This window comes from Protopterus annectens, chromosome 8.part0 (assembly GCF_019279795.1).
Source record: "Protopterus annectens isolate FY-2018-M chromosome 8.part0, PAN1.0, whole genome shotgun sequence".
In the NCBI taxonomy this organism is placed as follows: Eukaryota; Metazoa; Chordata; order Ceratodontiformes; family Protopteridae; genus Protopterus; species Protopterus annectens.
Genome location: NC_056741.1, coordinates 1,249,474,881 through 1,249,498,205, shown reverse-complemented (window position 1 = coordinate 1,249,498,205; position 23,325 = coordinate 1,249,474,881). Strand labels below are relative to the sequence as shown.

Below are 23,325 nucleotides of genomic sequence, written 5' to 3'. Positions count from 1 at the left end.
TTGAATTGGGCTAGTGAATACATAAACAGCTAAAACAAGGATTTGTTTTACTGGCCAGTTTTGCAGGACGACTGCTGACTGATTCAGATCAGATAGCCAAATGCCAGGTGGTGGAATTAGCTTGTATCTGAGTGAAGACCGCAAGCTAAATAACAGGAACTTTCTGTGACAAGTGACAGCATATTCCATCCAGTACAGCTTTTTTGGGTGTATACCTTTAACTCCCAGTGGGCGTGGCTTGAGCCTTTAAAAAAATGAAGTTATCACCTTACAATTCTAACAAATACTCACTAACATAGGTCAAATATCAACACAATTGTGTTTGCCATCATATATGCTTCAAGATAAAATATTCAGATGCCTTGTATGTAGCATGGTTTTGGAATTATTAATGCAAATATGAACAAGTAATATTTGAAGTGTCCATCTTCTACTTATTTCAGACAAATGGGAGAATATTCTATCTTTCAACCTTTGGTTGGTTTTCCGTGTATAGAAACGGGTATTTTGTACAGCTAAGTAAATTAAATTTTCTGAATTGCAGGTGGCAAAAGTATTAAAATAAGTGTTTTTTTTTTTAGTTATGGGATGGACGAAACACCTATCTGTATTTATAAATTTACAAAAACTACAATTAAAACATGGGTTAGATTTCCTCTTGTCTAAACATGCCCCCTTTTTCCTTATGTCTTTATAACATAACATTTGTTTCAAATTCTTTTCTCTGTTATATTCAAAAAAGGGTCCAGCAGTTAAAATCTTATTCAAGTCAACATTCTTTGGATTCTGAGGCTTTGAAGGCTGTGGATACATTGGATGAACCACACCTTATTTTGGATGGACCACATGGAGCCCCTCAAATCCTAGTCTGGGAAGAGGTTCCAGGTACTCTGAAGTACAGCAAGGTTCGGAACCTCTGAGACTCATTCAGGCACACATCACGCCTAAAATGAAAAAGCAATAAACTAGGCATGTGGCCTCCCCTACAGCTTCTAAGGAAAAATAAATTATCATTATTTAAAGCTGTCAGAGCTCTTAAGCCTTCTCCTTTTGTGACTCAGCTGCCATAGGCCACTCCACAGATATATACCCTAGATTATTTTTCCTCTGAGGAGGAACAAGATGTAGACTGATCATTCTCTAGAGTATGCCTCACAAATGCATTCTCCAGGACAACTCTCTTCAAATGAAGGATCCTCCCTTTCTCCGGATTCTCCCATTGAGGAGGCCTCTTTTGGAGAAACTGTTCAGAATATGGCAAGACACTTTGAATGGAAATCAATGCAGATATCTGCTGTACAAAAGAGATACTATAGACTTCTGGAAATGGACACACCAGCTCCTTCTCCAGTCCCCCCAGTACTAGAAGGCATACCAGAACACCTTCCCGTCAACATCTTCAGCACCTGATTCTCAACCACCAACACCAAAAAGACCAGACAGGTTTTAAGGTATGTGACGATCTTAAATTCCTGTATAACAATCCTGGACTGACTCTGTTGCAGTCCCTCTTTCCTCAGATGAGCCATCTAAGTTTCTCCCCAGTACTAACACCCTTCCCATAAACAGGGATAGTAGGGCTTATGGGTAGGTGGGGAAAGAAGATCTACACCTCCACCTCAGCATTCAGAGCTATTAAGTACCAGATAAGAATGACCAAATACTTGCTTCTCTGTACTGCAGTCTTTGCAAAATGTTATGTCAGACCCACAGTCAGCACATTCTAAGCAGCAAATGAAGACTTTACTATCTCAAGTTGCAAAAATAACGACACAGCATATAGTTATGATGCTGTGGATGCTACCTCAAGGGCTGTTGTCACGGGCTCAATCATCAAATGAGATATGTATGGCTTCTCAGGCAGCCCATCCCTGATGACTTCAAATTTAAAATCTTAGATTTGCCCGTAGACTAAGATTTCTTGTTTGGTCCACAGGCTGCCAGTCTCTCACACCTTACAAGAACAACGCTATGAAAGACTGTAGACAGTTTCTACTTTCTACAGTACCTAAGTACCATAGAAACTACCCATCCACATCCACATCTTTTGTGAGTGGACCTAGAGTCCCTCTTAAAGAAAAACATCAAGAAAAAGATTTCCAGGCAAACTACATAGGGAATCCCCTCCATGGAGCCCCCCTTTGGAAGTAAAACCTGTGACTGCTTTCTCAACTTCCCCTCTCCTTAATCCCTCTACTCTGTATCCGAAAGACTTTGCCCCTTTCCTTTTGGAAAACGTTAACTACCGACAAATGGGTTCTGACTATCATCAACAAAGTCTATGCCATGCCTTGGGAAAGTATTCCCTCTGAAAAAAGTCCCTGCCTCTTATACCACTCAGTCAGCTTCTGTTCCTCAATCACATTATTCAGAACTTACTAGATCAGGGCACCATAGAAAGAGTGTCAATGTCCTTCATAGGAAAAGGTTTATATTCCAGAATCTTACTTGTACCAAGGAAGGACAGACAATGGTGACTGATTTTGGATCTCTTTCTTCTAAACCCCTTTTAAGTCCCTACTTTCAGAATGCTATCTTTTCCCACACTCCTGCCTGTCATTCCTCATCATGCCTTTCTGGCGTCCTTCCCTTTTCATTCCCATTCAGTCGTCCTGCAGAAGATTTCTTAGATTCTTCTCTGGCTTATTACATTTTCAGTGTACTGCTTTGCCTTTTGGTATTTCTAAGAGTTTTTAGTGTGTCAAGCTCCAGTGACTCTGGGATAACATATTGATCCAAGCACACTCCACGGACATCTTCCTTGTGCATGTACATTACACAGTACATCTCTTGACAATCCTGGGATTCACAATCAACTTTAGAAAGCCCTACTTCACACCTAAAGACCTAGATTTTCTGCGTTGCAGGCTATACACATGCAAAATGCATGCCTTTCTTCCTCAGGAAAAAGTTTACGTTCTGGCCAGCTTCTTCCAAAACCTCTACTCATTGTCACATTGCACAACAAGAAAGATTCTCGGGGCCTTTGGTTTCATGGCAGCTACCATCCCAGGACTTTCTCTGGCTAGACTACACATGAGGAATGTTCAGTGGTACCTGAAATCTGTGGTTCAAACATTCCTACAATCTGGATGCCCTGATCCCCTTGTATCTTGCCTCAAAAAGTAGCTGCTCTGGTGGGAGAAGGTCACACTCAGCCTGTGTCTTCCTTTCATTGCAGCCTCACCCAACCAAATTCTTTACACAGATGCCTCACACAGGGCATGGTGGGGGATTGACAGGATCTGAGTTAAGTGGAAATGGTCTTCTCTCCTGAACAAACGCATCAAGTTGAAAGAATGAGAGCGCTTCTGCAAGCACTGTAAATCTTCTGCCACCTATGGAAACCAGGCACACTCATGGTGTACACCAACAGCACCTCAGTTATGTAGTATTTAAAAAAATGGGGGGCACTAGGTCTTACCCACTGTGCAGGTTAGCACAGGAGACATGGCACCTAGCCATGCAAATGAACTTGACTGTGACAGCTGCATACATTCCCTTACAGACGAATGTGCTGGTAGATTCCTTAACCAGGTCCCTGGAGGGCCTCTACGAATGGACCCTCAACAGTCATGTCTTCAAAACAATCAGGCACCAGTGGTGCACACAAAAAATAGGCCTTTATTCTTCCCCAGAAAACCACCAGCTTCCTTAGTTCTGCACCAGTATTCATTCTTCTTTTTTATTTTCTGGACAGATGCTTTGTCTTTCTGGTGAACAGGGAGGTTCCTTTATGCCTTCTTGCTTCTTGATCCTCTTCTCGCTTCCGAACAGAGGTCAGACTTTTTTGTGGGGAGTCTTACATCCTAAACTGCCAAGAAAACCTTATTTTATCCTACCTGGGTTCTAAACTTTGTGCTGCAAAAACTTGCATTGCCCCCATTCAAGTCATTAGAATCTGCCAGTCTACAATTCTGCACCTGGAAAACTATTCTTTTGGCTCTAACCTCTGCTAATAAAGTGTTCGAAACTACATTTGTTTATGGCTGCTCCACTCTTCTACAAGGACAGGGTGACATACAGGGCCAGTTCTTCTTTCATGCCTAAGGTAGTGAATAAAGCTGTCCCTCACTCAGGCTGTTCACCTGCCAACCTTTTTTCCCCAATCCCCAGAATAAAGGGGAAGAATTCTACACTCTCTAGACATTCACAGGCAGTTGAGGTTCTACTTGGACAAAACAAAAGCTGTCAGAAAAACTGACCAACTGTCTGTTTCCTTCATGGATTCCAAATTGAGACAGCTGGTCTTAACACAAACTATTGCATCCTGCATATTGAAGACCATCTCTTTCTGATGCACACAGTTTGGTAAATCATTGCCATCCTGCCCATTCTACTTGAGCAATAGCCTCTTCTGGTCCCTTCCATAAGGGTGTCGATACCAGATTCATCTTGAAAGCTGCCACTTGGTCCTCTATGCCCATCTTTACCAAATGCTACAAAATTGATGCCTTTTTTAAAATCCAGGGCTGACTTTGTTAGGTCTGTCCTCTCTGGGCTTCTTGACAGCTTGTCTTTCCATTAGCCAGCAACCCTCTTCTCTGTCTCCTTCAGCTCAGGGAACCATCTGTGTGTTGAGTACTGCAACAGTGATTTCATTCAGGGCATAGTACAGCTGTGTAAGAACGTACAACAATAGATGTCCTACTGATCACTGTTGATAGTATTTCTTCCCGTCTTCCCTTCCTTTGTTCCAACATTACTCTCTCCCTCATTTTAGGCTGTCACCTATATCCAGCTAGTGGGGGAAGTTTACTTACCTGTTTGAGTATGTCCTTCCTGGCTGAGTGGTCTCTTGTCTCGCTGGTCTTAAGACTGCTGGCTTGGAAATGGTGTGAGGCACTCGAGTGTATGTCTACGTTTATACCCCAGTGCAGATGACCTGAAGTCACACGTCAGATGTATGCCTTCTGGAGGGTAAAGCTTTGTTAACCCAGCCAGACAGCAGATGAAAACCCATATGTTAAAAATAATGCAGCAGCGATCTGTAGAACATCTACTGTTATGGTAAGTTCCTGCAGAACTGTACTCTCTCTCATATTCAGGCCTGCATCAGTCTTCTGCAGGGCAGGAAAGCCCTAGAGTCATTACTTCAACAGTGAGTCTACTGGAATATCTACATGCATGTTAAGTACCTAACGCAGCTGTAGTTTGTAAGGGACTACATTTACCAATTAGACCTCAAAGTGGCTGTGTGGGAGAGAGGTGCAGAGAGAATGCATTTTTTTCAGGATGGAAAAATAGTTTCATAGGCCAGATTAAAAGCAGTTTGTGATATCCCTGCTATGTGGGCCCGGTAATCAAGGAGCCTCAGTCCTTACTATTGACACCGGAGAGGGACGTCCACTTGGAGCAAAGATAGATGCACACAATATTTACAGATGCAGCTCTCTGCACTGAGCACAGTTTCCCTTTAGAGCACACAAGGAACACAGCCTGGGGTTGGGTTTCTCCTCTCTCTTTCTCTTCAGACCCTCCAGTAAAACTTCCTACTGGCATAGCTGTAGAGTTGAGTCCTCAGCTGAGTGTTCCATGAAAAGTCCACCACCATCCTCTCAGTGAAACCAGTGCTCTGTGTCTTTGCTCCAAGTAGCTGACACACGCACTTTGAGATTTGATTTCACACACACACACACACACACACACACACACACACACACACACACACACACACACACACACACACACACACACCTGGGAAAGGCTGGCAGAGATTTACCAGCTATGACCCCTCTGGCCAGGCTATAAAGTAGGTACTGCCACCAAAACACTCCAAAGCTAGCTACTCTAAGGCTCTTACAAGGGTACCCAATTTTACTGAGTAAAATTAATACAAATGGTAGTGTTTGACCATTGCAGCAAGGCTTCCAGGAGTGGCCGCAGTTTCAACAAATTAATGTAAGTACTTTCAAAGGTTAAAATATTCTCTAAAAGACCAGCCACAATATAAAGTTTAAATGCATTTAATAATAAATATTGAAAGAACATGAAAATACTAAATGTCTGTTTACAATAAACACAACAGTTTCAATCACATGAAGTATTAAAAATAACACAGCTGGATAGGTTCACACAGATACAGAAAAACAATACTTAATTAATCTCACTATATTTTCCTGACTGATCTAAAGAATTACTGTTCCCTGGTTACTTACTAAAGCAAGGCATAATGAAGTGGGTGAGTGGTCTTCCTTCTTTTCTGGTTTCAAAAACAGACTGCTCTGAGACGTCTGTCTCATCTTTTATTAAAACATTATTTCAGTGCTGGATTACAGAATAACATCACATACATCTGGTCATCTGACTCTGGTTTCCACACTACCCCCCTTTACTAGAAACTGAACCAGAATCTAGCACCTATGTATCGTAATACCCAAACACAGAGCTTTGCTAAGATGTGATGTGAAGTTCAATCTCGACGTTTACTCTTCACTGATGGGTTCAGAGCCGATCCTCGGCTCCGACACGGCCAGTTAGCAAAGCTCAAAGATTACCAGTAGCTCAAGACCAAGCCCCTTATCCTATGATGCATTGCTGGAATTACCTCAAATCTAGTTTGCCGCACCACTGATCTCTTGGTTTCCAGCTCTGCTCGAGACTTTTTCAACGAAATAGCAAGTTGTTATTAAAAATGTTTCATATATTTCAAATCTACTCTATTGCTTACTGTTTCCCTTATCCAGAATAGTACTATCTTTTTGGGCCTCGTTAGTTTTAGTGGCCTTTTTTTGCTAGTGTGGGCTTCGGCCTTTAGTAGTGTAGTTTAGTGCATTTTTGTAGTTGGGTATTTTTGATTAATATACAGTTAGTTCTTGTGGTTCTCTATATAATATACACAGTGTGGCCTTTTGGGCATTGTTAATATTGTGTGTGTGTTTTCCTAGTTGCTTTCTTGTTAAAGGTGATAGAATTTGTTTCTTATTTTGTCTGAAGATAGACACATCCTAAGTCTGGTTTCAAAAAATGTCCTGACTGTGGACAAAAGATGTCTGTCACTGACGGACATGTTTAGTGCGTTTATTGTCTGGGTGAGGTGCACCTTCAGGAGTCCTGCCGTTTCTGCCACTCCTTTTCCACTAGATTGCTTGCTGAGAGGAAGAGAAAGCTCATGGATAGGGGTCTTCTTAAGCACACCTTTGTGGAAGCTTTGACTGAGCAGGATGGAGCCAGCAAGTCATCGAAGTCCTCCAAATCCTCTTCAGACTCTAAGTCAAAGAAGTCTAAGAAAGTGGAACTTGCTGTGACTTTGGCTCCACAGCCTTCGAGCCGATAGTCTTTTCCTTTCGGATCCAGGACACTGCCTTGGAACAGGTCTCCAAATCTCCTTCTCCATTACTCCAGTCGGCACCATCGGTGCATTCCTCCAGGTCCTCTGTTAGTCTTTCAAATTCGGACATGGACCGGCTGGTACAGAAGCTCTTAAAGGCACCAGGCCTAACTAAATTGCTGTTGGCTCCGACCCAGGTGTCGGAACCGAAGACTACTACCCAGAAATCGACTGCTCCTCCACCAAGCCATAGCGGATGTTCGGAGCCAGAAGAGACCGACCTGATGGTTGTAGAACCCTTGGAGCCGGAACCTGCCCCAGTGTCATCGGCTCCATCTACTCGGACATCTACTCGGACGTCCTCTGTGCCGACTGGGGACTCTAGGAGCCGACACTCTCTGGTCTGGTCCGTGGAGGATAGTCGCACTGACCTTTCTGTGCCAACTCTTCCTCTCTGGGCCTCAGTGTGGGTGAGCTCGGCTCCTACTTTGGGCTCTGAGCCCACGGCATCGATGCGGGAGGGGATCACTGTTTGTTCGGGTCTGTCAACTCCTTCTCATCGGAGCCGTGATGCCTTCGAAGCCATGAGGCGAGTACTGTCTCCTAAGACTTCCGCATCACCAGGTCTGGCATCTTCTTCCGCTAAAGTGCCGGTGTCTGCTTCTGCCCGTCGGCCACCCCAAGCGTGGAGACCCGGAGCCTCAGGTAGCCCCACTGGGCGTCCCCTGCTCTTCTGAGACTTCCCCAGAGGTTCCCACTGAGGAAGTTCCCAGAAAAGGAGGCACTTGGACTCCCGACAGGAGTCATTGACATCTGACACTGACTTGGATGATTCACAAAGGTCCCCTCGATCTCCTCTGAGGACATCTCCTTTGCGGAGATCCTTGAGATCCTTGGGCAGAGGGGTGATTGGCAGTCCAAAAACCCTACTGAGTATGAATCTGTTCTTCTGAAGGCTTTTGGGTCTCAACCTTCCACCTCCTGGGTCTCCACCCTACGATGAGCTTATGCAACTGGTCTCTCGTAGGGTATGGGAATCTCCGGAGTCCGTGGAACCTGTCCCTCGGAGGTCGAATAAGTTCATCTCTGCCCCAGCGGATAAAACCTTCTTGTCTAAGGGAGTTCCTGTTGATGCCATGGTGGTGGTGGCAGCCACCAAGAAGGAATTGTTTGAAACTTCTGTGTCTATCCATCTTCCTAACAGAGATTCTAGGATCATGGATAGATATGGGAGAAACATGTTCAGTTCAGCGACTTTAACCCTTCGATCACTGAACTCTCTGACCCATTTCACCAGACTGCAAAGACACCACCTTAAGGAGTTGGGAGATGCTCTTCAGGGTGCTATAGCTGCAGGTGTCAATGACAAGGTTTCTGCCCAGCTTGCTACCCTTAATTCCATTGCGAACTCGACCATGCGTCTCATATATGCAGCAGATGGGTCGAGTAGGGCTGCAGGAGCGCAGGGGTTGCTCTTCGTAGCCATGCCTGGATGCACCTCTGTTCTATCACGGAGCCCTTCAAGTCGTCATTCGTAAATAGCCCATTTCATGGCTCATCCTTGTTTGGGCATAAGGTAAAGGAAACATTGACCAGGTGTGAACAGGAGGGAAAGACTCTGTCTGCCGTTTGAGTCCGATTTTCTACCCCTACTTGACCTTACCCCAAAGGCCAAAGGGGAGGAAAGATGTGGTGCCATAAAGCCCAAGGAGCCTTTCAGGACACACGTGGAGAACCTTCCTCCAGGGGCAGAGGAGGAGCTAATAATGGAAGATGCCACCCTCGCAGCAGAGGGGTTTTGCAACACCAGGGTGACAGAGATCATTTCTCTGGCCAACCTTATCAGCACTCCTGAGAGGAGGCCAGACTGTCCTGCTCTGGAGGCGGTCGCTTATCTTTGTACCCAGAAGCCTGGTTAGATATCACAAATGACAGATGGGTACAAAACATTTCCAGAGGGTATTTTATACAGTTCTCCTCTCCACCCATTCCCGTCAAGAGAATCCCGGACATTCCACCCAGTTACAGGGAACAAGCAACCATAGAGGTCCTCAAGTTGCTAGAAAAGTCATTCAACCAGTCCCAGCAGACCAAACAGGATTCGGAACTTGCTCAAGATTCTTTTTGGTTCCAAAGAAAACAGGGGACTGGAGGACCCATTTTGGACCTCAGTAGACTTGAACCAATTTGTTAAAGAAAAGTTTCGGATGGTCACGCTTCAGTCCATACTCCCCTTTTTAGGGAAGCACAATTGGATGTGCTCGATCGATCTCAAGGATGCGTACTACCACATAAAAATGGCCAGACCATCCAGGGATCTGCGTTTCCAGCTGGGAGCCAGTCACTACCAATTTCGAGCCCTGCCCTTTGGTCTCACTACAGCCCCCAGAGTGTTTACAAAATGTGTGGCAGTGGCCACAGCTCACTTGAGGCGGCTAGGATTCCAGGTGTTTCCATACCAAACGATTGGCTACTTACCTCCACCACCAGGCATCAACTGATTCAGGCAACAGAATCCACTCTGACAATCTGCAACCACTTTGGCATTACAGTCAACTTCGAAAAGTCTGCCTTGTCGCCATCGCAGCATATCGTCTTTATAGGGGCAAAGTTAGACACTTCAACTACCACTCTTCTTCTTCCAGTCGAAAGGGTATCAATTCTTCACCAACACATCACATCACTGGTTTCAAAGAACAGGGCTCCAGCTGCAGAGGTCTTGAAAGTACTAGGTTTGATGGCGGCAGCAATTTTAGCCATTCCATTGGCAAGGATGCATATGCGGATTCTTCAGTGGCTCCTGTTCACTCAATGGTCTTACCAGGAGTTACCAATGAACCATATGATTCTGATTACAAACTCTTGCAAGAGGGATCTTCAGTGGCTCCTGTTCACTCAGTGGTCTTACCAGGAGTTACCAATGATCAGAAAGTCAGACCAACTTTTTGTTTCATTTTCTGAAGCCAGAAAAGGTAGACCAGTGGCTAAAACAACTTTTTCTAAGTGGCTTTCAGATTGTATCACCTACACTTACTCATCTGCTAATAGGTCTTCGTTGCATAAAGTGAAGGCGCATTCAACCAGAGCAGTCTCTACTTCATTGGCCTTTCAAGCCAAGTTACCTCTTGACAATATCTGTGCTGCAGCCACTTGGTCTAAGCCTCACACTTTTATCACTCATTACAAAGTGGACAAGGCCTCCAGGGACAGGGCTTCCTTTGGTTCTATGGTCCTGAAAAATGTACTCCCGTGTGCACCCAGGATTTAGGGTGCTAGGGACGCTACCCATCAGTGAAGAATGAACAGCGAGATTGAACAACTTCACATAAAGAAGTTATGTACTCACCATAACGTTCCATGTGAGTTATTCCATCTTGCCTTCATTCTCACGTCCCTCCCTCCTTCCCCCACCTGGCTGACGGTTGACCTGGGAGACTGACTTCATCCTGGTTATTCAATGTTTCTTCCTGTCTGGGGAGATTAGTCCTCTTGCTAGCATATGGTACACGCAGCAAACAAGATCTGAGGTAATTCCAGCAATGCATCATGGGATAAGGGGCTTGGTCTCGAACTACTGGTAATCTTTGAGCTTTGCTAAACGGCCGTGTTGGAGCCGAGGATCGGCTCCGAACCCATCAGTGAAGAATGAAGGCGAGATGGAACAACTCACATGGTACGTTATGGTGAGTACATAACTTCTTTTTATAGCATCTGGAAGCTATAAAACCATTTCAAAACTTCCACCCTTCCAGGATAGCAATTAGTTCACTCCTAAGGACAGTACAGTAGGATTCCTAGTCCTGGTTTTCACAGACATTTTGTCTCTGGCTGCAGTCAGAACTGTAATATACAATATTTGACCTAAACCAGATATTTTAATTTCAGGCTATTTCTCAAAGTTAGCTGGACTGAGATTAACCTCTTCTCTTCCAGTATTCTCTGTTACAATATACTCATTTCAACAGTTACAATGCAGTCTGACATACAGGTGTATTTCTTTTCTGTCCAGCAGGATCCACTGTTGGTACTTTAACACAAGCAGCTTTACAAACATTTTCAGCACAAGCACCTGTACAGATCAGTTTGATATATAAATGACATGTAATTTGTTACAAAACTCCAGCTAGCTATGCTGGCAAATGTTACACATCCACTGCTCTATTTCTCCTGGTATAGCTGGCAATACCTCACATCATCACATAGAACATTTGGTGGGAGGTGGGCTAAGTTCTCCGAACCTTGGAATGTATGTAACTGCTATAAATTTTATCTCAAAAAGTCGAGGGGTTACAGCGAAGAGACTTGGAGTGAGTTTTGTAGGAGGAAGGATGGAAGGGAGATGTTATAGTTCACAAAAGTATTCAGGGAGCAGTGCATTGACAGGGAGATTTAAGGATTAAATGTCGCAAGGAATTCAAAAGGATATGTCAGATGGTTAAGTGGGAAATTTTGTAGACTGGAAGGTAAAGTGATTCAAAAAGTAGCAGAGCAAAGAATGATTGGATGGAATTTTCAGTGGTTCAAGATAACTATGGTGTGGCATTGGAGACTGGCTGTTGTGTTAAGCCATGTCAGGTACACTTAAAAAGGAAAGCGGAGAGAAGGGATAGTGTAAAATGAGGAAAGTGGCTGACATGGACAAGATATGGGAATGGTGTGGGAGCATTTAAAGTAAGGTTAGATGAGGGTTATATATAAGCCAGCTGGAAGAGTTATTAGCATATGTCCGAAAAAAGCTTTGTGAATAATGGATAAGGAAGGGTATGTGTTGTGAGCTTGACTGGATGTGGGAGTGCAGAGGATGTTGGACTCTGAGTTAGGGCCTCCAGGTGACCTATGTAAGAGACTGATCTACTGTTAGTACAGAACACCCTAAAGGATTTTTATGGAGGGTTGGGACCGCTTGACTAAGTCTTGGAGGTGTGGGGAGGAAAAGGCAGACCAGATTATTATGTCATGGTCTAAAGGAACCCAGGAGTTTATGGGACCAGACTAGGAAGATGTGGGTTGACATATAAAAATGAGATCCTGACTCATATTATTTTTGTATGTCTGGTTATTATCATGTTTGGAACCTTTAGGGCTGGGATAAGAGGTTGGAACTGCAAATAGTAGTTGGGGAGGTCAGAATGCTTATTAAGTCTTAGATGGGGATTGGTTTTGGGATTTAGATAAATGAGATAGCTTGTAATTGGATGAGCAAGGTTTGATTGGGACACAAGAACTGTCACAGAAAAATGTGGCTTGATGGGAAAGAGATGGGTGATGGTTCAGAAGCAAGAATTGTGGTGATGGTGTGGATGAGAAAGGATTAGTGGTAATAAATCAGATTCAGTTTGTCTGACTGGGAGAAGACTCCTTCAGGTTATACGTGTGTTTAATGTGTTTTGACTTGGGGAAGCGATGAAGAGTTATCCCTTTCAAACCTTTTATTGGTGGTTCAGAGGGAGTGTGGACTGATCAATGAAGTTATAAATGATGGTAATCGAGAGGGTTAATTTTAACATCAGTTATAATGATTTGTCTTATCTGTAGGGGAAGGTAATTTTCATGCTTTTATGGGAGGATGTTGGTAATTCAGTAGTATGTTATACCTGCATGTAAATGTATGATGATCTTCGTGTTTCACTGTTGTAGTCATCACACTTGGGTTATCTGCCTGCAGGTAGCCCTCAGTCAGCCCGAATACCAGAGTCTTGGGATTTCTGCGTCGGATGCTGTAGCCTTTTCCATGACGTCAAGTCGCAGGAGTATAAAACATGCAGCCGACGCCATTACATCAGCTTTTCTTGCCGCTTGGGAGCCCGAAGCAGAAGCAGTTCACGTGCCAGTTGGCCACTACCTGAAACTTTCGTTTTTTGAGTTTCAAACCTGAAGTCTTCTAAAGCTAAGTACCCCGTTGGGGATCCTTTTTTCTTGCTCTAACCGATCTCACAAAAAGTTAACAGTTGTCTTGCCTGCAAATACCTCAGAGATTTTCGTTTTTACTGCATCATCTGTTTAGGCCCAGACCATGACGTTCCTCGCTGTAGGTTTTGTGCCTTGTTTAACGCCCGAACTATTCATCGTTGGGTTATTTTTGTTGCTAAATTATTTCATTCTCGTTCTCCGTATTCCAAAATGGCTTTGATAAGCCATCAGACTACCGAAAAAACGTAAGGATAAAGACAGACCGCATAGGTCCAAAACTGCCGGCGATGCTTCTGTTAAGCTAGTCGCCATTCTGCCGGTACTCAGTGAGGTGCTTTCGCAGCCCCTGATACCTGCTTCTACAAATTCGCAGGCCTCTGCTGAGACCCATTCAGAGTCCGGTATGCCGTGAGATGCTTCGACGACTATGGAACTTGTGGATGCCTCTACCTTAGATGAGTCCTGAGCCGCTCTGCAGGCACCGGCTTCTGTTGGGTGTATTCCGACCTTCCGATGTTCGCATTAAACCGACAACTTCATTTTTGGCTAAAACTACAGAGTTTCTCAGGCCCAGAGTTCGCACTATGCCTAGAAAACCAGTGACCAAAGCGCATGCTCAAGCTCCCTTGCCACAGAAACAAATGCTTAGAATGGCTGAAGACCTTGTAACTTTAATTAGGGGGAGCCAGCCCTTCCCCCTCTAAAAGACAAAGAATTCATTTTCCTTCTGATTCTACAGACCATGAGTCCAATGACTCTGATCCCTCTAATTACCAGGACATACCCTTATCTACCTATGAGGATTCAGATGCAGAGGATTCCATACCCTCTGCCTCCCTCCAGAGGACTTTTCTTTTGGTGAAACCTTGCGGAATTTGAGAGCATTTCCACTGGGAATGCCAGGGGCTACCCACAGTTCGAAAAGAGACTCAGAGAATTTTTAGACTTGCCTCAGCACAGGTCTCTAGCTATACCCCCCCCCCCCATCCTGGATATTGTAGATAATGTCTTCATGGAATCCATACTTACTCCTGATACTTTACCACCAGCTCCTAGAAAGCCTAACAGGTACTAGAGAGTACCTGACTCTCACAAATTTCTCTTTAAGAATCCCACTGTGGAGCCAGAGACTATTTCTCAGGGACGTAAAGGCTACCACAGCCAAAAACCCTACTCCTTCCGACAGGGATTATAGAGCCTTAGACAGATGGGGTAAGAAGGTATATACCTCTGCAACTCTTGCCATCAGGGCTTTGAATTGCCAGTTTCACATGTTGAAGTACCAGTAGCATATTATGGAACTAATTAAACAAAAAAAGTTGTTGCTTCCAGATTGTACAGAAAATAAAGATTTACAAGAGTTAATGCATTCTGCAGCCCAAGTTAGTAAACATACTTTGCAGTGTGGTTTTGATGCTTTAGAAGCATCTTGCAGGGCTGCTGTCACTGGGTCTGTACTGAGAAGGCATGCTTAGCTGAAGGCGCAAATCTTGCCAGACCATGTCAAAGCAAAATTACTAGATGCTCCATTAAACCAGGAACGTTTGGCACAAAAGCAGAAGTTCTTAAAAAGATGGAGGAAACGGCTGCATCTATGCAAACTGTTAAAGATTTCTTACAGGTGCAGCCACCTAAATTCAGTAAGCATTGGCCTTCTAAAAACTGGTCCTTTCCAGACCCTCCCAGGCATTCTCAGTCCAAACCCAGAGGCAACAGGCCACCGAGACTACAGTCTCAGGGTATGCAGAGATCTAAACAATGGAGTGCTCCCACCTCTAAAACAGGAAGTGGTAAGTCACCCTCTTATGGAAAAAGTTCACAATGACTTGTCTATCTTCCTTCTCAGCAAGGCCCAAGTACTTGTACCCCTAGGAGGAAAACTCGTCCTGCATGCAAAAAACTGGATGTCCATTACCCAGGACCGATGGGTTCTAAACATTGTATCTCAGGGATACAGATTCTAGTTCCACTCACTGCCATCCCCAAGCAAGTTGCCAGACCTTCCTCCAAACCAGTGGGCAGAGGCTCAAAAGCAAGTACTTTCTCTTCTCAGTATCAGGGCTATTCAACCTGTTCCAGTAGAGCAAAGGGGACAGGGTTTCTACTCCAGACTGTTCCTGGTGCCCAGAAAAGAGGGCTCTTGGCGCCCTATCCAAGATCTGTCAATTCTGAGCACCTTACTGGTGGTCCCAAAATTCAAAATGCTGACTCTGCAACAGCTTCTTCCTATGCTAGCCAAGGACGCCTGGCTAGTCATCCTAGACTTAAAAGAAGCGTATCTGCACATCCCCATAAGGGAGTCTTGCAGGAAATATCTACATGCCAGGGCAGGCTGTATGCACTATCAGTTCTCTGCACTTCCCTTTGCCTTATCTACTGCGCCCAGGGTTTTCACAAACTTCCTGGCTCCAGCCATTACATACTGCAGGCAGAGAAGTATTCAAATTTACCCATACTTAGATGATTGCCTGATTCAGGCAGACTGGAATTGCTACTTCAGTATCTGGCATTTGTAATGAGACTTCTAACTTCTCTGGGGTACACCATCAATGAAAATAAATCACAACTGGTTCCCAGCCAAAAGATTGTATTCCTGGGAGCAAGCTTGAACACAACTTCCCAGATGGCATTCCTCACTCCAGAAAAACGGTTTGACAAACTACTTCAAACTAATGGCCCCCAAAACCCAGCTATCTGCAAGAAAAATGCTGCAAGCTCTAGGGTTCATGGCCTCATGCATTCTACTAATTCCATATGCAAGACTGCATATGAGGAAGCTTCAGTGGTACTTAAAAAGTCTCTGGTGTCAACATTCTCAGGACTTGGAAACGCGGATTCCTATCATTCCTTGTCTAAGGGCAGAGTTCTTTGGTGGGCAGAGGCATGTAACCACAACAAGGGACTTCCTTTCACTCAACCCCTCGCCGCCCAAACCCTGACAAGAGACGCATCAGACTATGCATGAGGGGCTCACATGGCAGGCAAGTGGAGCCCAGGACAAATTCCCCTGCATATCAATCAAAAAGAAATGTTAGCTGTACAGAATGCTCTGACAGCCTTCAAATACCTTATCCTTCCAGGACAACTGATACAGACAACACCACAGCTATGTGGTACATAAGCAGGGGGGAACTCATTCCTACCCACTCTGCAGGTTAGCCATGGCCCTGTGGAACACAGCCTTGAGCAACCAAGTGCACCTGCAAGCTCAATTTCTGCCAGGCAAACAAAATTCACTGGCAGACGACTTAAGCAGAAATCTACTGGACCCACACAAGTGGAAGCTGGAACCCAACTCATTCAAACTTCTAATCCACAGGTGGGGGACTCCAGAGGTGGACCTCTTTGCCTCCCCCCCCCCAAAACCATCAATTGATCAAATGTTGCACCAGAAATCCCCACAGCTAGGCATGGAAAGTGGATGCCCTTTCCTTTACATGGGCAAACCTCTCAATTTATGCCTTTCCTCCCTCTGCACCTCCTATCAAAAGTACTACTCAAGATCAAACAGGACAGGCCAAGGACAATCCTTATTGCCCCAGACTGGCCACGCCAGCACTGGTACCCACTCCTACGCAGTCTGATAGCAGTGCCACCCTGGCACCTACATCAGACCTTCTCCCTGCTGTCCTAGCAGGAGGGAAAGATTTTGCATCCACAGCTGCAAACCCTCAACCTTGTAGCCTGGCTTTATCCCCTGAATTACACCACCAGCAACCCTCAGCAAACAGGTGCCGGACTTCATCCTTCAGTCCAGAAGGCTTAGTACTAGGAAATCCTATTCAGAAAAGTGGAAAAGATATTGTTCTTGGAGACATTCTCAAGGAAAAGGACACAGCTGTGCCCACCTTACCTCAAATCCTAGATTACCTAGCAGAGCTACTCCACAAAGGCATATCCTTCTCATCAATTAAAATTTATGCCTCTGCCCATCTCAGCTCATTATAATACTGAGCCCACCTCTATTTTCTCACCCTCTCAGCAAACCGTTCCTGAGCGGAGCTAACAATTTAAGGGCCCCCCGAGGAGAGCTCCCACCCCTGCCTGGGACCTTAACTTTGTACTAGAGAAGCTCACGCTTCCTCCTTTTGAGCCTGCTGCTGTAGCAGAGTTAAAATTCCTCTCTTGGAAAACAGCCTTACTGCTAGCCATCACTTCAGCAGGAAGAGTGTCGGAGTTACAGGCACTAATGGCTGTGGAACCCTTCATTATTTTCCATGTGGACAGGATTTCCCTCAGGACTAACCCATCTTTTATGCCGAAGGTGGGGTATCCAGTGTGGCTTTAAACTAATCGATCCATTTACCAACCTTTTTCCCTGATCCTCAGGATAAAGGGAAAGGATTCTGCATTCCTTGAACGTGAACAGACAGGTCAGGTTTGACTTTGACAAAACTAAACCTTTCAGAAAATCTGACCAGTTGCTAGTCAGCTTTGTTACAGGGGCAGAGGGCAAGGCCATTTCAAAGCAAACCATTTCCAAATGGATAGCACACTGCATCCATTTCTGCTACAAACACCATGGAAAACCTACACCATGGGGGATCAGAGCTCATTCCATTAGGGCTACCTCAACCTCTACAGCATTTCTCAGGGAAGTACCTACCAGGGACATCCTGGAAGCTGCAACCTGGAGTTCTGTACACACCTTCGCCAAGCATTACCACTTGCCTATCTTAATCCAGAGCTGGATTTGCCACAGCAGTCTTAACAAGGCCTGCTAGCCAGCCACAATACTTCTTGACCGCCTCGACCCTTCCTCAGCTTGGGAATCAACCCAAGTGTGATGACTGCAACAGTGAAACACGCAGAACATAGTACATACACTTGCCATAAATGTAGGTGTTTGAGTGTATTCACTGTTGCAGTCCTGGTTACCCTCCCTCCAGCCCCCTGACTTTTCTATTCTTTCTACCTATCCTCTTTTTGACCATATCTTATGGCAATGGTATTTACTTTTTACTGGAGGTGTTCCACACCATGTCATTGCTTCCTGTTTTGGGGGCTCCTGACATCTGGGGCAAGAAAAACTGATGTAATGGGGTCTGCTGCATGTTTTATACCCCTGACGACCTGATGTCATGGAAGAGGCGACAGCATCCGATGCAGAAATTTCAAGACTCTAGTATTCGGGTCGACTGAGGGCTACCCTGCAGACAGATAACCCGTGTGATTACTGCAACAGTGAATAACACTCTAACATCTACATTTATGGTAAGTGTATACAACTGTACTTTTGTTTGATATTGTAATTGAAAAGAAGGAAAATAAGGAAGAAAAAAACCCTACTCCGCTAGAGGAACTGATCCCAAGCTTGTTTCAAGAGCATCATTTGCTGAAGAGCTGTGGCCATTTATTTCATGGTACACTTCTCTAAGCATTAATGTCAAAACTTCGAATTGGGCTACCGTTGAGAAATTTGCTATCAAGAAATTTTCTATCCAAGTTGTGACCTAGGGTAGTCTGTAGCCCCTTCTGCATTTTTGGTACAGTCTTTGGATCCAGTTCAGCTTGTGATCACTCAAGAATGGTACTTGATGGTATATTTATCAGATGTTTACTGCATCATTTGGTCTGATGGGTTGGTTAACCCTACTTGCTAATAAGTGCTTTTGTTAGTAAGTACAAGTGGATTTCTCTCAAAAGCAGGCAGGTGTATATTCTTATGACTTGTTTAATAACGTGGTATCAAATTTTACATTTTTATTTCTTGATTTGTGTTAAGGTAGCCACTGATGGCTAAGAAGCAGTTTGATAGTTCCAGAGACAAGCATGCTTATATAGCTGGCATGTTCCTACATGAAATACATCAGTTGGGTACTTGGAATGAATGTGGGATTTTGGTTAAAGAAAGCAAGAATTTGGATTTACAGAGAAGTAATGCTAGACTTTGCATCTTTCAAGGTGGAATACTCTAGTAGATGAACGGTCTCAGAGACATTTTTGCCTTGTTGTTGAGGAGGGTGAGGAGTGATGGTAAGTATTAATCTTGTTGCATCTTAACTGTGTCTGAGTTGAGGCTGCCACAGGGACAGGTGTTAAACATGGTCTTTACTGGACTTTGGTTCTGGATGTCTGAGCGATCTAAGTTTCCCTGCAGTTTTGCTGGAGGAATCTAGAACTTGGTAATTAGCCTTGGGAGACAGGGCAACAGACAGCACCACCTAATTTGCAGCATATCTAGGTGTCATCGCTAGATAGGAAGGGATTTCTGTATTTATAACGAGCTGTGCTTCTTCATCCACTTGTCCTACTTCCAACCCTCCCTTGTGAACCATTATATGGACATTTTGGCATATGTTGCTGAATTTTATTTCAAGAAGGTCTTTAGAAAACACTAATTTCTGCTGTGAGTTTTTGTACAACATTCTGTCCTCTCAAATGATAAAAAGGATGGTGGTAGTCCATGTGTCGTAGTCTTCATTTATAACATTCTGTACTCTGCTGATGGTGTGTGTGTGTGTGTGTGTGTAGTACATATGCTATGGTCTTTCCATTGGCATGCTTTTCTGTTGAGGTTAACATTTCTGGCAAGCCTCACACACCAAAAAGTGGAATGTTGTAAGATGTTCTTCATCTCACATTGCTGCAGTCCTTACTCTTGGGTAGTCCGCTGTCCTCGGTCGGCCCGAATATCAAAGTATAAGGCTGACGTCGGTCAAGGCGCATTTGACTGACATCAGGACGTCAGGGTACAAATGCGCATGACCGACGTCATATCCTCAGTCTTTTTTGCCGCATGGTCCGATGCAGAAGCAGCGTTGCAAGTGCCGTTCGGCGTTCTGAAATTTTTCGAATTCGGAGTTTCAGACCGAGTCAAAGTTGGCTAAGTACCCGTTGGGAATATTTTAGTTTTTCTTGCCTCAGTGGTTTACCGGATGTCAGAAAAAGTGAATAACTGTATTTCTTGTGGGAAACAGATACCGCATAGAGATTATCATACTTTGTTTATTCCTTGTTTAGGGCCTGAGCACGACGTTGTTGGGTGTCGCTCTTGTGCTAGATTCAATAAGCGCACTATAAAGAGAAGGTTAGATTGTGCCAGGTTAGTCTTCGGGAAGCGGTGCAATTATAAAATGCCGTCGGATGCTCCGGCGCCGCTTCAAGAAGCGCAAGGACAAAGCAGCTAAACCTAGGCTAGAAGAACCGTCCGTGCGGACGCCGGTTCTTTAGAGGTGTCGGTGGAGCCAGTGGTTCCGCCGGAGGTTTCTTTGGAGTCCCAGGGAGAGACTTTGTTATTGCAAGATGTGGCCTCTCAGGAGGCAGGTCAGGCTGAAGGGGCTTCTCAGGTTACTATACTCCCCTTCCTAGGGCGGTTAGGCCCTCTCCTTCTGTTTCCAAGGCTTCCCCCAGAGGCAGGCCAGGTTTAGCTTCAGTTGGTGTCGCCCCTAGTTCTTCAGGAACTGTGCCCAAGAAGCATATGCTTAAAATGGCAGAAGATTTGATTACTTTGATTAGAGGTTCTTGGCCCCCTCCTGATAAGAGACCTAGGGTGGAACCTGAACTAGGGAGTTTTGAGCAGGCTTCGATGTTTCAGAGTCTTGGCTGAAGACTTGCAGGAGTATTCTCCTTATTCTGATTCTGATGTGGATGATTCTACTCCTTCTGCTTCTCCTCCTGAGGATTTTTCTTTTTCAGAGACTCTTCATTCCATGAGGGAGCATTTTAAGTGGGAAGGTCAGGACTTCTCTGATTCCAGGAAAAGGCTTAGGGAATTTTGTTTTACCCCAGCATAGGCCTTTGGCTATTCCTCCTGTTCTGGATGTGGTGGAAGATGTTTTTGCAGAGGCTTCTCTTAATCCTGATTCTTTGCCTCCTGCTCCTGTTAAACCGGATAGGTATTATAGGGTGCCTGAAGCTCATAAGTATCTTTTAAGAGTCCTAGGGCAGACCCAGAAACTGTTAGTCAGGGGCCTAAAGGTGTTAAGGCTTCTGTTGTCAAAAATCCGGTTCCTCCAGATAAAGAGGCCAGGGCTTTGGATAGATGGGGAAAGAAAGTTTATACTTCTTCCACCCTAGCTATGAGGGCTTTGAATTGCCAGTTTCACATGTTGAAATACCAAAACTATCTCCTTTCACAATTGAAGTCTAAGGTAGATGCTCTGGCGGAAGGTATTGAGTGTAAAGAGTTGCAAGATTTAGTACATGTTTCTGAACAGGTGGGTAAGCATTCTTTGCAATGTGGTTTTGATGCTGTACAGGCCTCGTCTAGGGTGGCTGCCACTGGGTCAGTTCTTCGCAGGCACGCCTGGCTGAGGGATCAGAATTTATCTGACCATGTTAAGACAAGGATTTTAGATGCTCCTTTACAATCTGATGTGTTGTTTGGTTCTCCTGTTGAGGCAGTCTTAAAGAAAATGGAAGACAAGGCTAAGTCTATGCAGACTGTTAAAGATTTTTTGCAGGTTCAGCCTCCGAAGTTTAGTAGAAATTGGCCTACCAAGGGGTGGACGTATCCTTCTTATGATTCCCAGTCTAGGGGTAGGTCTAGACGTGGTAGGGGCAGAGCTCAGGGCTCTTTCAGGCCTAGAACAGGGAGTTCACCTGCACAGTCTTCGGGTGAGGGCAGGGGTCAGTCCTTTCGTAAGCAGACCCAATGACTTACCTTTTCAGCTGCCAGAGCCTTCTCGTCTGGCAGCACCTTTGGGAGGAAGGTTGGCACTTTTCAAGGAAAATTGGAGCTTAATTACCCAAGACAGATGGGTATTGGATATCATACACCACGGTTACAGGTTTTATTTCCATACCTTGCCTCCTTTCAAAGGCATGCCAGACGTTCCTCCTCAGCAAAAAATAGAGGCTCACAAGCAAATTTCTCTTACTTCAAATAGGGGCCATACAGCCGGTCCCTATGCCAGAAGTGGGCCTAGGATTTTATTCTCGCCTGTTCCTAGTACCAAAGAAAGGGAACACGTGGAGACCAATTTTGGATTTATCTACCCTCAACACTTATCTGGACATTCCCAAGTTCAAAATGTTGACTTTACAACAGCTTTTACCTCTGCTGGGCAAAGATCATTGGATGGTAACTTTGGATCTCAAGGAGGCTTACCTTCATGTTCCTATCAGACTGAGTTGCAGGAAGTATCTGCGTTTTCGAGCTGGGAATTCTCATTATTAGTTCTCTGCATTGCCCTTTGGCTTATCTACTGCGCCCAGAGTGTTCACGAAAGTTCTGGCTCCAGTGATAGCTTTCCTCAGGCTAAAAGGAATACAGATCTATCCTTATTTGGACGACTGTCTGATTCTGGCTCAAGGAAGGGACGAGCTTCTTCATCATTTGGAATATGTGATAGCAGTGCTAAGATGCCTGGGGTATTCTGTGAACGAAATAAAGTCCAGTCTAGTACCCTCTCAGGACATGTGCTTTCTGGGTGTAAGACTGAATACAGCATCCCAGATGGCCTTTTTGACCCCGGACAAACAAAAGAATCTTTCCCTTTACTTTCATCAATTGTCTCATCAGTCCAGGCTGACTGCAAGGACAGTCCTTCAAGCCTTGGGGTTCATGGCATCTTGTATTCTGGTGCTTCCCAATGCCAAACTGCATATGAGGAAGTTACAATGGTATCTCAAAAATGTATGGACGCAGCACTGCCAGGATCTGGACACTGTCATTCAAATAATACCTTGCATTCAAAAGGAATTGTTGTGGTGGGCTCAGGAATGTCACCTAAACAAGGGACTCTCTGTGACCCGGCCAGAGGCGAGTCAGATTCTAACGACAGATGCCTCAGACAAAGCTTGGGGAGCTCATCTGAATGGAAAGTGGATACAAGACAAGTGGCCTTCCAGACTACTACATCTACATATCAACCTGAAGGAGATGTTAGCAGTCCAGTTTGCATTAATAGCTTTCAAGGATTTACTTCTTCCAGGGCAGGTGTTGATTTTAACAGACAACACAACTGTCATGTGGTACATCAACAAGCAAGGGGGAACACATTCTTATCCTCTATGCAGGCAAGCAATGATTTTGTGGGAGACTGCTCTCAGTTTACAGCTAAATCTTCAGGCAAGGTTTCTGCCGAGCACAGAACTCCTTAGCAGATGTGTTGAGCAGGCGAATTATGGATCCCCACGAGTGGAAATTGGATCCTCATGTATTTCAGAAATTGACAGTGTCATGGGGAACTCCAGACATA

At 44.7% G+C, this 23,325-nt stretch overlaps 1 protein-coding gene across 2 annotated transcripts in view; it reads left to right on the top strand.

Annotated features, from left to right (window-relative positions):
• Positions 1–23,325, top strand: part of LOC122809337 — a 2,116,265-nt gene that overhangs the window by 1,744,025 nt on the left and 348,915 nt on the right. The gene's annotated exons all lie outside the window — the stretch shown is intronic.